This window comes from Meriones unguiculatus, chromosome 8, assembly GCF_030254825.1.
Source record: "Meriones unguiculatus strain TT.TT164.6M chromosome 8, Bangor_MerUng_6.1, whole genome shotgun sequence".
Classification (NCBI taxonomy): domain Eukaryota; kingdom Metazoa; phylum Chordata; class Mammalia; order Rodentia; family Muridae; genus Meriones; species Meriones unguiculatus.
This window is the reverse complement of record NC_083356.1, coordinates 77644370-77658179: the sequence shown is the minus strand read 5'-3', so window position 1 is coordinate 77658179 and position 13810 is coordinate 77644370. Positions and strand designations below refer to the sequence as shown.

The following is a 13810-nucleotide window of genomic DNA, read 5'->3' as shown; positions in this document are numbered from 1 at the left end:
AGACATTGCTGATGGTTTCTGCAGTGTTGGTCGGTGACACAGAAGTACAGTGGCAGACCAGGAGCCACAGGCAGAGAGGCAGAGGTCACATGCTTAGCCAGGCCCGGGGGTGGGGTGGGGGGGACAACAGGAGTCTAACGTGCATCTCTGCAGGCCTTTCTCATGCATCTTGCAGGAAATCCCTCCTTCCCAGGAGTGGGTCAAAGTACGCTGGGGGGTTGTTTTCTTGAACAAGCAACTAGGCCCACTCTACTCACTCCAGACCAGACCCACCTGTTCCTGTGAGGATGTCCCCAAGTGCACGCCTTTCCTCACGCCTTCCCATTCAGCAAAGGGTACCACGAGCCACCACCTGCCACCCACCATCCGGGCAGCATCCTCCCCAACCCCCAGTTCACTCTGACTTCCAACTACCTCTCGCCAGCTCAGCCGCTGGCCACACCAGAACACACGGCTGCTCTCCATCGCCACTGTCCCCTCTCAGCCGCACGGTCCGTCTCTTACTCACTGAGCAGTCTCCCCAGAGCAGGCCCGCACCACCCCACCGAGTCGCTCAGACTCTGCTGGGACTCCACACAGCCACCACAGTTCAGGGTCCTTTACCAACCTGTCAATGTCTGCTCTTTGTGGTTTGCATGGCCAACCCCTTGAACCACAGCTCCCATCCCTTGGCACCTGCTGTCTGTAACCTGCAGAGTCCAGCCAGCCAGAAGTGTGTTTTGTCCCTTGAATCCTCTTTGTGATCTTTGTATGCACCGTTTTCTTGAATCCCCTCAGCCCCCCCACCCGGGGTCCTCTGCCACACTCAATTACAACCATCTATTTCTGTATTAGCCTCTCTCAATTGACTAAGATTTCTTTATGCTACGGAGACCCTGGCCCGCTGCAGCTCCAGAGAGTCCAAAGGAAGAAGCCAGTGAGCAATATGCTTGCACACATGGGTAACACGTGCTCATGGGCACATTCCCGGAGAGCTTGTTCACAGAACAGATGCTGCCATCTACGGTCAGGAAAAGCCTTACACGCTCCCTGAGACTGTGACACCAGGTTTCACACCAGGCTGGGTTTACAACGAGCCCCAAGCTAAGTCTGCGTTTGTGGGTTCCCCTTCTGGACCCTGCAGGCTGTGGCAACCTGAAAACAAGATCCCCAAATGCCGATGTCAGCAGCCAGGTCTCCACCCACACACTCCCAGTGGAGCAAGAAAGAGGGGGTTTCTGTTGCAGCCCTTGCCAGCCCAGCTTGGGGCCTCTGGTCCTGAGTCTGCCTGATGAACAGGACCTCAGAGCTCAGGGAGAGGAGAGAGAGAGAGTCAGGCTGTCCACCAAGGGAAGGGTGGCCTTTGGGCCAGGAGCTCACTGACAGTCAGCGTGCAAGCCACCAGGGGACCTGGTCGGTCTAGGTCCAGGCTGCCCGTGAGCAGAGCTCATAGCAGTGGAGGCCACAGCAGTGGCTCGTCTCCTCCTACAAGACTCCCGCCCCCGAGTCGTCAGGAGGACTTCGGGCCTGATGTCCAGTCACACCACAAGAATTCGGATGGCCCTCTCTGCACAGCTCCTCCACACCAGACTCCAGGCAATGCCGTTAGCCTGCCAGCCAGACACCGTTACGCTCCGCTCGAAAAGCGAGCTCCCGGGCTCAGGGAGGGGAAGGAAGGTGCCACAAGGGAGGTCACCGCTGAGCTGTCGAGGCAGTTCCCACCAAGTCAGACTGCCTCTCTGAGGTCTAGCTCGAACTTAACAGCAAGCTCCGTGAGGCTAGCCCTCCTACTCACTCACAGAAATACCGGAAGCGCTGCCTACTCAGGTCCGCAGCAAACTTCCGCAGAGGGCTACAGGAACGACGCGATCGGAGCCAGGGCAGGCCACTGCCGTCTCTTATATAGTCTTCTCTCTTTTTAATTGTTTTTCCCTCCCTTTCTTTCTTCTTTCTGTTTCTTTTGTCTGCTTGTTTGTGCACTTACTGTTTCCTAAAAAGCATTCTTAGCTCGGGGCCCTCGGCAACACCCATTCGCATATTTACTGAGAACGCGTTTATCCGCTCAAGCCTAATACCTGCTGGTGGAGATGTTTACCGAAGCCGCGTTGCAGCCCCTGAGCTGCTCTCTCTCCCTTCAGAGTCACTCTCTCCGATGGAAGCGCCCTCCTTCTCCGTGACTTAGCAGGAAACTATTTCAACAACCGCTCACATTCTAGAAACAGTAAAGTCTGACCCGGAGTACAGAGGGAAGAGGGAAGCGGGTGGCATGGATAGAAGGAATCGTGAGGGTGAGATAGTAAAGGACCCGGGTTCGGGGCGGCTCATGGTGAAGCGCCTGTCCAGCATGCACGAGGCTCGGGGTTCTATCCCCAGCTCTGAAGAAACCAAAGACACACCTGGCTCTGGACTGGCTGTTTGTGCCTTATGGATAGACTTAACTTTTACGTATTTATTTTACACTGACAGTCAATTGACTATCTGCCCCTCCGTTTTTTCCTTTAAGACAGGGGGTTTCATTTATCCCACGCTGGCCTTGAATTCAATACACATCCAAGAGATCTTGAACTGCTGTCCACTTTACAGCACCGTAGGCCCTTTAGCACTGCTGGGATCTAACTCAGGGACTCAGGCATGCTAGGTATGCACTCTACACAGTCCTCAGCTTATAATCTTCCAATTCAGTGTGACACCCCCACACACACACCAGCAACATCAGCCGTCAGAATGCAGATTCCAGGCCCCAGCCCAGCCCTAAGAAAGCAGCACCTACATTCTCCCCAGGTGGTCTCTGCGGACACGGCGAGTCTGGGAGACTGTTTAGAACATCCTTCCCGTCTTTTCTCAATACTGCTAAAAGGAGTGTAACGGCCCCCTCCCTGGTGCCGCCGCGCCACTCTGCTCTCAGATCGCCAGCACACTCAGAAAGCACGTTCCACCCCGTGATGCACAAGAGACAGGCCAAGTGAGCCCTTCGCTTGATCTTGAGCTGCAGCCCTAGCCAGGTAGGGCAGCACCTTGGGAGGAGAGGGGAAGGGGAGCATTCTCATTTCAAGAGGAGTGCGAGCCTGGCTACAGAGCCAGGTTAGACAGGTGAGCGAATGATGCACCCAAGCTCAGCAGCCACGATGAGCTCAGGTATGTCTGAGGCCGGGTTCACCGACCTTCCCAGGCCCTGGGCTCAACAGTAATGGAAATAATTTTTTATTTAGGTGTGTACTCTTGAACTATCATAAGTGACGGCACCCAGGGCCCTAGGAGGGCGTTTGGGCCTTGCTCTCTGGGGTGTGGGAACCCCTGGCCTGGGGAGTGAAGAGGCGGAACTAGGCAGATGGCCCATCTACGCGGTCTGGAACTGGTGGCCTGTCAGGTGGGAGGACAGGGTGGCACCCTCTGCACAGTCACCCAGACAGAGTCCCGGGGTTAGGGGCACAGAGCTTGGTGCTGTCATCCCAAGTGTGGAGACAGAGAGGAGCCTGGCATGGACCCTGGCGGGGCTGCTTAGGATGGTGAGGAAACTGAGGCCTCCCAAACTGCCAGGGCTTCTGATGAGAGCCAAGAATCTTTCCTTCAACTGCCAACAATGGGGCTGAGGTACGGGGATTCTTCTAGGAAATTTCCATGTGGGGGGTGAAGGTGGGCCACCCACAGGAGCCCCGATGCCAAGAGAAACACTCTGCCACTGTGCACATTTCCTGGCTTTTATTTCTTTTTTCCCCCTCTACATGTTGTCATTCTGAGACTCTCCCACTCACCATACTGTTAGACAAAATCACGAATAAATTAATTTTCCCATCTCTCTACAGATTATATTATTTCTCTCGTAATGTGGCAGACCTTTTGGAGCCGGAGGGCAGACGCAGTGGCGAGGTGATGAGTCCTACAGATCTCTGTCGTGTGAAAGCACACTATAGGAACACGCAGATGTACACAAATGAGTGATGTGGGAATAACCAGTCCCCCTGCAAACACGACGTTTGATTTTACACACGCAGTCATTACAAGAAAGATTCGGCTCCGTTTGCAGCAAGGCCTCCATCCAGCACTTGAAATTGCGTAAGACTATCCCAAGAGCCTCCTGTACGAGAGTAGAACAGATGCGGCAGGCCCAAAGAAGGTAGGACTGCTGGATAAAACGCTGCATGTTCCTTTAAATTGGAACTGCAGATGTGCACTGGTTTTTCTTCATGAGTATGCCTTAAACATTGCAGAGAAGATACTAATACTAACTAGCTATTCCTTCTCGATCTGCAATGTTAATTTCACTAGCATCCTGTTTTCTTAGCTGCTAAGTATGGCCACACTAAGGGCAGAGCCTGCGATTTCCAAAAGCAGCCCTCCAACACCTAAAATACCATTTACGGCTGTGAAAATGGAATTTTATGCTACCACAAATCCTACAAGTTTTTTTCAAAGGCCATTTAAGGAGTCAGGCGGGCAGTTCCCAACTTCTAAAGGAGTATTCTAGAATGAAGTGTTCTCGTGCTTTGTAGAGAAATACTCTGAACGGCATTGCTCAAGTGGCTTCCACTTCCTGACCTGAAGCTTGAGAAGCCTAGAACACATGACCAAAAAATTAATAATAATAATAATAATAATAATAATAATAATAATAATAATGATAATAATATCCTTACCCTTCTGTTCCTGTTCCAGGATGTTTTAAATCAGAGGAAGAAACAGCAGTTCCCAGGATCTGAATGATCTACACATGGCAAAGCATCATGTCAGCACTTCTCAAAACCCTGGGAATGGGCTGGGTTGATTCAGTGCTTGTTTAGCATGTACAAACGCTCTGGGTTCGGTCCTCAGGGCCGCATGCCAACTGTGCACATCAGCGCATGACTGTAATCCTAGCACGTTGGGGGACGAAGCGAGGCATTCCGGTTATCCTCAGCAACATAGTGGCTAGCCAGCCTGGACTATTGGAAACCCTGTCTTAAAAACAGACTTACAAAAATGTAGGAAGCTAGCTAGTGTTGAAATCCTAACTTTACCCTTCAGGAAACCAGACCCCAGAGAGGCGATGTGCTCAGAACCCAGTTCCCTCTGCTCTTCAGCCTAGGATCGAAGTTCTACCTTTTTCTGATACTGGACTGTGCAAAAACGTTTGCTGAGAGAATGAGCTGAAGTCTGCTGTCTCAGGAAAATGGTTCCTAGACTTTCTGTAGGACAGCTAGACTTTTGATAGTCTGCTACAGTGCTCCTTCAAGAATATCATTTCCTCACCCATGACAGGAGGAACAGGTGCCGCCCTTATTCTTTCCGAATAACAATTTGGCAGAAGCTAGACAGTGTACCACAATGTGATACATACAATGTATCCCAACTCAGTCAGAAATTCCCTTTGTAATAATGAAGGAGGAACCCAGAGGCAACAGGTGCCTCAGGGTTTGGAAGCATCTGCTGTCAAGCCTGATGACTGCCAGGGTGGAGACAACATACTCCATAAGGTTTGGTTTCTAACCTTTGAACCCCTGCCTTGGCATGTGTGTGACCGTGGGCATGTGCGCGCGCGCGCGCGCGCGCGCGCACACACACACACACACACACACACACTCTTGCACGCACACGCACGCACATACACACAAATGTCAACAAAAAAATTAAAAGAATATATTAAAAAATTACTCACTAGAGCATTGTTTATGAACAGCCTAAATGTGTGATGTTAGATTATTGTTAAGCACAGCAGCTACCAAGGGTAAAATAATAGTGAGGAGAATTAAGGTAGCACACGTCGCTTTTATAATTTCCCAAAGTAGGGCTGGGAGTGGGGTAGAGGGATTGTCTAGCATGTACAAAGCCTGGAGTTTAATACCCAGCACCAAGAATGAAAAGAAAAAGAAAAACTTAAAATAAATAAATAAGCTATATTATTCTATGATTTTAATCTTCTGGCCCGAAAGAGGAAAGGAATTTACATAGTGAAAACATGCACACACTAACCTATGTAAGAACAGTAAACCTGAGACCGATTTTAAAAGCTAAGATTAAAGAATCTTTAATGAGGAAATGTTTATGTTATAATATTGAGGAAAAGAACAGAAAATTATGAATACAGTATGACCATCACGTGGTGTTGAAAATGTCAGGAAGAGGAGGCCGGAGAGGAGGAGGACAGGAGACAGACGGACGGGAGACTGACAGGAGTCTAAAGAGGCGATTCTCTTCGAGAAGACCTGAGTTCGGTTCACAAAACCCACGGCAGACAGCTCACAACTGCCTGTGACTACAACTCCAGGAGCTCAGATGCCCCTGCCTCTGCACACATATGCACTCATGTACACAAACCCGCACACAGATACACTGGCATGCACATTAAAACAATGGGATAAATAGTTTTTGAGAAAGAAAATGCCAGGAAGAAAACACACCCAAATGTTAGCAGTGGTCACATGGGTGGCTGTTATGGATAGGTCTTTGGGGTTTTTTGTTTGTTTGGTTTTGGTTTTAGCCTTTAAATCTTTTTATTTTCTGGGGCTGGAGACATGGCTCATCAGTTTAGAGCACTGGGTGCTCTTCCAGAGGACTCGGGTTAAATTCCCAGCACTCACATGGCAGCTCACCACTGTCTGGAACTCTAGCCCCAGGAGTTCCAACACCCTCCCACAGATACACAGGCAAGCAAATGCCAGGCACACTAGCCGGGTATGGCGGAGCACGCCTTTAATCCCAAAACTCAGGGACGCAGAAACAGGAGGATCGATGTGAGTTCGAGGCCAAACTGCTCTACAAAGCGAGTCCAGGACAGCCAAAGTTACACAGAGAAACCCTGTGTTGTGTTGAAAAAAAAAATCCAACCCCCCCAAACAATAACAACAACAACAACAAAAAAACCAAAAAAACCAACAAAGCAACACTACCAATGCACGTAAAAATATAAACAAGTAAATAAATTTAAAAATAAAAATAAATTTTATTTTCCAATATTTCTATTACAAGCTCTTGATACCATGAGGAAGAAAGGTCCATAAAGAGACAAAGCAGAGCTGCCACCCATGCCACTAAGCCACTGCAAATTTAACTGGTATTTACTGAGCCCAGCCCAGTCTCTGCAGCAGAGAAGTCAAGGACCCCTCCCTGCAGGCTGACTTATGTGAAATATGTATCCTTCGCTTGATAAGTACTTGCCCCAAATGACAGGTCTGTTGAGGTTGGAGGGTAACAGGACACCCTTGGCTTAACCAACTTAGCAAACTAAAGGGGTCGGCTCCCATTGGCCTGGCCGCCTGTCGGAGCTCCCCACCAGGCTCCATGGCGCAGATCCTTTCTGGATTCCTCTTGGAAAAGCCATTTTCAGGGAGACTTTATAACCGGAAACGATAATAATAATAGTAATACCAATAACAATAACAAATAAAAATAAAACGAACCTCAAAGCTGAGGCACGTTTTTAATACCAGCCCTCGGGAGCAGAGGCAGGCAGATCGCTGTAAGTTCTGGGCCAGCCTGGTTTACACAGTGAGTTCTAGGCTAGCCAGGGCTACATAGCGAGACCCAGTTCTCGTGGCTTAAATGAAGCCCGGAGCGCGCGAGAGGTGCCGAGGCAGCTTATGAAGCTGATGACCAACTGCAGGGTGAAAGAGCGGGGAAGGGGTGTCTGGGCAAGGGGATTCAGTGTTGCGGGCCTCAGTTTCCCCATCTGCAGAGTGGGCTACCTAAGGGCAGCACCGGGGTTGGGATAAGGTTTAAGTCATTTCACTCCCCAGCATGAGCCTCCCTTTGCTTATCTGTAAAAGAGTCAAGGCGTCCTAAGGCTATTTTACAAGCGAACGCAACAATGCAAACTGAAGGTGAGCGCACAGCAGCCGGGAGGTCGGGGAACTGGGCCTGAGCGCGACCTCACTCCCAACTTCCCCTGTGCAAGACAGGGCAACGGGTTCCACTCAGGCTCCAGACCGGCCACAGGGCTCCCGCCTCTGACCGCATCGGGCTCCCCCGCGTTCCTCCGCCTGCGGGTGCCAGGCTGGCACGCTGAGGGCAGCGCACCCTGGCCCAGCGGGCCTGGGAGCCGGGCACGCCTGGCACGCCCTGTGCTGCCTCTCCTGAGGCGTCCACGGGAGCCCATGAGAAAAGCGCCAGGAGCCCAGCCTCACCCTTTGAGCACAGACCGGACCCCCAACCCCGGCGGCCCAGCTCCGCCCACCACCCCCGCGGCTCCGCTCTCCTCTACCCTGCAATTGCCCCTGCGGTCCCAGGCGGGGCAGGAGCAGGCAGACACAGCTCAAGAAGAGGGGGAGGGGGAGCAAGAGGCGGCGGGAACTAAGCCGGCCTGTGGTCTCCGACTTCGCAAACCGCAGCGGGCTGAAACATGACACACGCTCATGCAGCTGAAAAGGAAGGAGATATTTTTACTGCGCGTCCCTCAGCTGCCTAAACATTGTTGGCCCCTCCCCGCCGCCGCCGCCACCACGCACCACTCCTGGGACCCGCTTCTCTGCTTCAGCCCACATTTTCTTGGGGGGGGGGGTGGTACCAGGGGCACTCATTTCCCCCAGATTTTGGGGTTGTCTAAGAGTCTGTCAAATGGCAGAAAGGGCGCCCAGCTAACAAGAGACCTTTTGCCCGCATCCAGGAGCAGGAATTTCCTGAAATAGACGGCAGACGGACACACGCTCTGGGGACCCATTGATGGACGGCCCTGAGGCCCCGCCAGTCTTCCTGAGCTGTGCATACCAAGTCCCCTGCACATGTGTAAAGGTGGGGTGGGGGCACAGGGGTCTATCTGCACGCCCAGCGCTGAGGGTGGAGGGATAGGAGACCCGCGAGCCCCTGAGGCTCACTGGCCAGGCAGCCTGGCTGACCTGAGAGGCTCTTTCTCGGGAGATAAAGCAGAGGGGCCGGCAGAGGGCCAGGCAGGAGGAGCGCTTCCTGCACACCCCGGTGGTCTCCAGGATCCACGCAAAGGTGGAAGCGGAGAGGACTCCACAAAGCTGTCCTCAGGCCTGCACACGTGTGCCCAGCACGCCCACCCACACAGACATCGCACAGTGACAATAACACAACCCCAATAAAAGTAAAGCGAAGGGGGCAGAAGATACCTGAATTTGACCTCTGGCCTCTGCAAATGTGCCTTATGGATGCACACGTGTACACACACACACACACACACACACGCACGCACGCACGCACGTATGCACACACACACACCCACACACCACATACAGACATAAAAAAAAAAAAAAGAACAAAGAACGCAGCCCCACGCCTAAGCTAGCACTTGTAATTATGCTTACATTCTCTCTCCCCCTAACCTATCATCTCTGGTCAGCAAATACTCAGCCGCTGTGGGCGCGGACCACAAGAGTTTCCTTGAAGAAAACCAAAGATCAGTGTCTCCGCAAAGCACTGCAGGCCAGAAGGATACCACCTCTGTGGCCAGGCAGCGTGTCATCTAAGGACCAAACAGCCCACATGGGCCTGGAAGGAGGGCCCGCTGGCTCCAGATGACGAGGAAACACCGAGTCCCCCCCTCCCATGCCCCGATCTCGCTGTGACAGCCCGTCTCCTTGCACAGACCACTGTTCACAGTGGGGCAGTCAAGACAAAGGAGCCTGTGTGGCCGTCCCTCGTCTTGAACCTATAGCAGTGGTCTTTTTTTCTTTTAACTATTTTTTAAGAAGAACAACAGCGGCACTGAGACACTGACGATAACAGCATCTTCCCAGAAGCTGCATCCCACCTGTTTTCAGATAAAGGTTACAGCTTCCGTGACCAGAAGCCGAGTTTCCTGGATCTCATTGATCATCCCAGCAGGCATTGCTCTGGGTTGGATCTGCCTGCTGACCATGAGACCACCCCCTCAGGGCCTTCCTGCCTTCACTACCACTGTTCCCCCCCCCTCGTGCACCCCCACATCAGTCACCGGGTCAGTGAGAGGGCTTGGTCACTGCACTGGTCACAAACCTCTCCCTGCATTTTACCACCTTAGTTTACCTGGGAGGTAAAGTGGAAGGCCTTAGTTCTCACAGTTCTGTCTTCATTTACTCGCCCTCCACCTCCCTTCTAGCCATGTGGCGTGCTCAGAAACGCTCAGCCTTTGCACAAACTTCCCCGCGTGTCAGAATAGCTCTGTCTCCGGCCCTCTTCTGGCAAACTATTACTCATTTCCAAGGCCTGGCTCACCCGGATACAATCAGTCACCCCCTCTTTCAAGGCTGAAGTAACTGGTATGGTCTAGATATGTCAAGATGGAGTATAGAGCACTCTCCTTGGAGCTCCTGGGCTCCTCTGTAGTCAGGACCGGGAGCATAAACGGCCACAGCAGGGTAGGAGGGAAGGAAACAGATTGACCAGCGAGCCCGCCCGCTTCCCTGGGCTGTGTGAGTTCCTAATAAAAAGACTATGGAAAATTCTGGAGTAAATTCCTCCCCTGGTTCACACAGAAACCTTTGTCGCTGTGTAATTTACACAAGAGCCAAACCAAGCTCCCTTGGCTGTTGATGATTCCCCTGGCATTTATAAATAGGGAGGCCCAAGAAAGGAAAAGAGTCTGGAAGAAGCTGGAAGCCCAGAGTCCCCTTTTAGCATCCTTCTGCCTCCTTCCTTTAAAGTCCCCCAAGACATACCAGCCCCGTCCTCAACAGTGTGGGACGGGGTGGGGCCTGTGGCCTGCACTGCACGGAATACCAGAGAGTCTCAAGGCCCACAGAGCTGGGGTCCCGGGCCCTGCCTCGCTGTGGGACTCGGGCCTGGGGGTTACACTCAGAGATGGGGTGCAAATCCACAGAGCGAGGTCAGAAATGTGGTCCCTAGGAACAAGACAGGCAGGTTAAGAAGCCCCCGAGGCCAAACAAAGCCAGAAGCTAACCCCTTCCACAAAGGCTACCCACGGGGCCTCGAGGAGGGACTCCTGGGTCTTTGAAAAGATTCTTACACTCTGTGAAGAGTGTAAGGATGGACGAAAGGGTGGGTGTCCAGGCTGAGGAGAACCGACAGTCCTATCCCGCGCTAGCCCACATCCTTCCACCACAGGCCCATCCAGCCAAAGAGTCCCCCACCATGGGGAAGTTGCTGCGGTAAAGTTGGGTGGGGGCGGACCTGAAAAGTGATGGAGGCCCTGAGGCGAGGTTCCAATCACTCAGGAAGGGGTCCGAGGTCAGTCAGAAGCTTTTTCTCCAGTCCGGAAGGGAACACAGCACTGCAGGGCGGGAATGAAAGAGCTAGTGCCTGCAGGTAACAGTCAGGGAGAGGTCAGGCACACCCAAGGAAGAACTTTCTAACAGTTCTGCGCCCCAAGGAGGAAGGTACCGCTCAGGAGTGACAGCCGGATGCGCGCACTCCTAGCTCAGCCACTGTTCAAATCGTGCGTGGGCAGTCACTTGTATGTGGGGTCAGACACTCAGACACCCCCCAAGGCAATGATGACTCAGGCCCAGTGCCCCGCACTCGCGGGGAGGGGTCGAAGTGGGGTCCGGAGCCTGCAGCACAGCGGATCTAGGCCTAGTGGCCCCCAGCCACACCCCCAGGTCCCCTGGAAGAGAGGCAAAGCGAGCGAGCACGTCCTTCTCCCCCCAACGCCCGCGCGCGGGCCGAGCTCCAGGCTCCCGCGACCTCGCGATGGGCGCAGGAGGGAAAGAAAACCCCGCTCAGCCCGCGACCCCGGAAGGCCGGGCCCCCGGCGGCCGCCTCCCTACCTGCTGCGAGGGCGCGGGCGGCAGCGGCGGCTCGGTCCAGCTGTGCGCTCAGCTGGCTCCTGGCGCTGGGGCGGGGTGCGCGGCGCCGGCGGCCGGGTGGGCAGGGCGCGCACCGGGGCCGCCCTGGAGGCGGGGCGGGCTGCGGGGAGGAGCGCGGCTGCCGGGGTGTGGACTCCGGCTCCGGGGGTGGCACCGTCCAGGGCGCCACCGCTCCCTCTGTCCCTAGGGGAGGTGTCCTTCAAGCTCTCTGCGGTCCGGAGGAGGAAACTGAGGCTCGGGCCGTGGAGGGCGATCTGGAGGGGCCTAAGGTGGTGGGGAGGTGTCACCAGGGCGAGGCTGGGGACGGAAGACGGCCCTGGGCGTGGGTAGCCTTCGGCGCAGAGCTAAAGCAGCTCCGGGAGGGCCTTCAAGCGAAAAGCCCTCCGACTGCGAAGTAGCTCCCCGACAGAAGATGCCCGGGGTGCAGTCGGACGGCAGCTCGCCCTCCTGGAGAGCATGAAGGAGAATCTCTTCCAAAGTCACCCAGAAGCGGAAATGCCCAGGCAACCCCTCCTAAACGCGTAGCTAGGTGTGAGACCCGGGAGGCCCGGACTGGAACTCCTGACGCGTCCAGCCCCGAGGCCTTAAGGCAATGAGCGTCAAACCTCTCACCCTGAGGGCAGTCACTGCCAAATGAGAGGGAAAACGCTCAGCGCGACGGCAAACACGGTGGATCGCTCAGAAACCGAGGTTCACGGTGCCAAGGCAAATCCACATACCACACGAGGGACTACCCCAAAAGACAGACGCCCGCTCCAGGCTGAGTGCTGACAGTAACTCCTGTTCGCCAGCGACTGAAATGTACCGGGATTCCCATGATTACTAGGTGCCAAGGTTGGTGTTTCAGTAGCAGAGAAAGCAAGACCTCGGAATCAGCGTCCTAGTTTGGTCTTTCACTGAGAAGTAGCCAGGAAAGCTGCAAGGCCTGGGGAATCCTGCCTGGTTCTTACACACCACACACACACACACACACACACACACACACACGCACACACGCACACGCCTCCGCCTACTCCTCTTAGCACACACAAGTGCTTCCCGAGTTCCAGCTTTTATCCTCCCTTTCCTCTCTCCCGAGGTAGGCATTTTGATGCACGCTTTTCAGATGAGATGACCAAGCCACAGAAAGGGTTGAGTAGTTATCTGGGCTTGGTCTTCTATGGACGAGGCTTGGCCCTGGCTCCTTTGTTCAATGTCCTATGTCACACTGTGCCATTCTTCCTGGCGTGACAAGCCCTACACAGTTCCACTTTCTCTAGAAATCTAGCGTGCCCACATGAAGGGAACCTCACAGCCATCTCGGTTACTCTGGTCCTTGCAGAGGCTGCGTGTGGCCCTCCCAGTGGGCTGAAGGCAAAAGCTCCAGCTGCCCCGCTCTCCGCTCTGACTCCGAGCCTGGGCCTACGTGTACTGAATTACCTAACACATCATTTCCAAACCCAGCAGCGCCTTCCAGACAGAGGGGGGAGGAACCTTACATCTGTGTCTCTCCCCCAAGCTGAAAAGTACCGTGTTGGCAGAGAAGACACCCTAGAGAACCTTTGCTCAAGCCCTCCTGTTAGAGAAGATGGTCTGAGGCTCAGAGGGAGAAGGGACTTGTTGCTGAAACACTGCTCATTCCACTGAGTGGCTGCAGCAGCGCGAGCTGTCATCTGAAATTACTAAAACTAATTATAAGGATAAAGCTGGGATGATTAGGGATGCTTGAAGAGGGGAGGCAAGCAGGTTTCTGGTCCCTCCGCTTCCTAGTGTTTACAGACGCCCAGGGGCTATCCTAACCTGCCCTTTCAGGTCAAGTCTGCTCTGCAGGGGTCTGGAAGTCCCTTCAGCGCCATATCTGAAGATGGCAGGGTTTCTGTTTGCTACGACAAAATACCAAGACCGAAAAGCAAGCTGGGGAGGAAAGGGTTTATTCGGCTTACACTCCCACAGCACTGTTCGTCACTGAAGGAAGTCAGGACAGGAACTTAGGGCAGGCGCCTGGAGGCAGGAGCTGATGCAGAAGTCACGGTAGGGCGCTACTCACTGGCTGGCTTCCCCCTGGCTTGCTCAGCTTTCTTATAGAACCCAGGACCACCCCCTTGGGTGTGGCCCCACCCCTAATGGGCTGGGCCCTCCCCCATCAATCACTATTTAAAAAAATTACTGCTGGATCT

The 13810-nt window shown here is 53.8% G+C and overlaps 2 protein-coding genes across 5 annotated transcripts in view; both read right to left on the bottom strand.

Annotated features, from left to right (window-relative positions):
• Positions 1-11737, bottom strand: part of Gsn (gelsolin) — a 52775-nt gene extending 41038 nt beyond the window's left edge. For 2 of the 4 annotated variants that reach the window (XM_021653680.2, XM_021653682.2), the window contains exon 1: positions 11616-11737. The gene's annotated coding sequence lies outside the window, so the exon portion shown is untranslated. Of the gene's footprint in view, positions 1-11019; positions 11126-11615 lie in introns of those variants that run through there. The other 2 variants (XM_060390019.1, XM_060390020.1) reach the window with 1 other exon arrangement.
• Positions 1-13810, bottom strand: part of Cntrl (centriolin) — a 327805-nt gene that overhangs the window by 160108 nt on the left and 153887 nt on the right. The window lies entirely within an intron of this gene.